The sequence below is a fragment of the Trachypithecus francoisi genome, unplaced genomic scaffold, assembly GCF_009764315.1.
Source record: "Trachypithecus francoisi isolate TF-2019V2 unplaced genomic scaffold, Tfra_2.0 Lachesis_group6, whole genome shotgun sequence".
Lineage (NCBI taxonomy): Eukaryota > Metazoa > Chordata > Mammalia > Primates > Cercopithecidae > Trachypithecus > Trachypithecus francoisi.
The window spans coordinates 107,312,898-107,315,541 of NW_022681471.1; positions in this window are offsets into that span (position 1 = coordinate 107,312,898).

Sequence of the window (2,644 nt, forward strand, 5' to 3'; positions counted from 1 at the left end):
TTCATCAGGCTGTACAGGGTTCCAAATGACACCTCAGTCTCCAAGTCTAGAAGATTCCATCCTTTATTGATTATAATCTGTTTCCAAATACAAACCCTCAGGAAGATCTGACTGGCTCAACTCATTTGCCACTACCTTTAGTCAAGTGGCCACCCCTGACCTAGTGAGAAGTGGTGACATGGGACAGATGGGGTGGGCAAGAAGATTTATCTGCTGGTTGATTGGAGTTCTGCAGATATAGGCTGGGCTCAGCTGGGTATTGCTGCTTCAGGCTGTGCTAGCTATCATGGCCCCTTTTCTCACTGTAGGTTGCATGTTGGGTAGAGTGGCTTGCTCTATGAGTGTTTTCTTCTTTGGACCAGTGAGACAGCTTGTTTTGGGGTATGTTCTTCTCATGGTGATGGCAAAAGTGCAAGAGAACAAGAGGAAACACGTAAGCCTATTAAGGCCTAGGCTCAAAATTGTCACACTGACACTCCCTTCAGATATCATTCTCTAAAGCAAGTTACATGGCTAGGTCCAAAGACAAGGGGCAAGGAAGCACTATCCATCCATGATGAGACCATGGCAGTGTCTGCATGAAGGTAGGGCTGAAGAATTAGGGCCAATATTGCAACCTAGCACACCTTCTTTTCAGGTCTTGTGTTGGGAACAGGCCCCCAAATCTGGCCATAAACTGACCCCAAAACTGGCCATAAACAAAATCTCTGTAGCACTGTGACATGCTCGTGATGGCCATGACGCCCACCCTGAAGGTTGTGGGTTTACCGGAATAAGGGCAAGGAACACCTGGCCCACCCAGGGCGGAAAACCGCTTAAAGTGTTCTTCAGCCACAAATGATAGCATGAGCGACCTGTGCCTTAAGGGCATGTTCCTGCTGCAGATAACTAGCCAGAGCCCGTCCCTTTATTTCGGCCCATCCCTTTGTTTCCCATAAGAAATACTTCTAGTTTATCTATAATCTGTAGAAACAATGCTTATCACTGGCTTGCTGTCAATAAATATGTGGGAAAATCTCTGTTCGAGGCTCTCAACTCTGAAGGCTGTGAGACCCTTGATTTCCCACTCCACACACTATATTTCTGTGTGTGTGTCTTTAATTCCTCTAGCACTGCTGGGTTAGGGTCTCCCTGACCGAGCTGGTCTCAGCAGTCTTGAATGCTCATCTTTGGACCAGCAGAGATGGTAGTGGCAGTGGCTAATGGTAAAGAGCCAGAAGAAATGGGTCCAGGGAATAGAGGCACTGATTTGTCTGTAAGAATGGCTTTCAGGCCGGGCCCGGTGGCTCACGCCTGTAATCCCAGCACTTTGGGAGGCTGAGGTGGACAGATCACGAGGTCAAAAGATCAAGACCATCCTGGCTAACACGGTGAAACCCCATCTCTACTAAAAATACAAAAAAATTTAGCCAGGGCGTGGTGGTGGGTGCCTGCAGTCCCAGCTACTTGGGAGGCTGAGGCAGGAGAATGGCATGAACCCAGGAGGCAGAGCTTGCAGTGAGCCAAGATGGCACCACTGCACTCCAGCCTGGGCTACAGGGTGAGACTCCGTCTCAAAAAAACAAAAAACAAAAAACAAAAAAAGAATGGCTTTCAAAGTTGTCAGCAGTCAAAACTACAGAATTTAAAGGGCTTGCTCTGGATCAATACTATTATTCCAGGAGTTCCAATATGGTATCATAGCTGAAATTGCTAGGCATAACATGGCCCATAGTGAAGAGCTAGCCTGCCAAGTAACTCAGGGCAAAGCTGTATCCTCTGGAATGAGAAAACTGCTGTGCACATCGGGAAAGCAACACAGCTACATGGTTATAGATCAGACCAACATAGTAGAGGTCATGGCAAGGTGTGAGCATGACAGCAAGCACTGGTCCAAGACTAAGAGAGCAAGACCACTTCAGAATCCAGAAGATGCGCTTTGGTCAGGCTTGACTAAGGCCAGAGACACAAGGTTATTGAAGGTCCTCAGGGCCTGCCAGAAAAATGGTACTGATCCTGCTACTACGTCACAGTGCTTTTCTGTCTTGTAAATTTGCCATCCCCTGCCCCATCCCACCCTACCATGTTATTATCTAAATGACTTGGTTGTCAATTCATTATGTTACACCTTATCTGTTCCTTTAATTTGTCAGGTGTGGATCATGTGAAATATATTGTAACTATTTTTTAATAAAATTCAGATCAGGCCCATGCCTCTTTGTTTGATCTTGATTATTTAAGAAATCAGGGTTACAAAGTCAGAAGACCCAATAAGTGTAAAACTGATGGTAGGAGGAAGAGGTAATAAAAGTAAGTCATGTGCAGGGATTTACTCTCCTTCTGGGAAAGGCTCCTGATGCAAGCAAGTTACTGATGGAGGAAAGGAGGCCATAACCTGACTATATTAGAAGAAACAGGAGAGGAGCTCTGTCTGAGCGTTTAGGAGAAGTCCACATATGCCAAGCAGCTTGTGAACTGTTTAAACTTCCTCATTTCTGAATTCAGAGTAAGCTCCTGTTTACTTTTCCAGCTTCATCTCTCGCAACTTCCCTATCTGTACTTTACCCACTGCCATTAAGAGTGGTTTCCATTTTCCAAAGACATCCTGCTCTTTCCCTATTCTGTGCCTTTTACTGTGTTGTTCCCTCCATCTGGGATCCTGCCT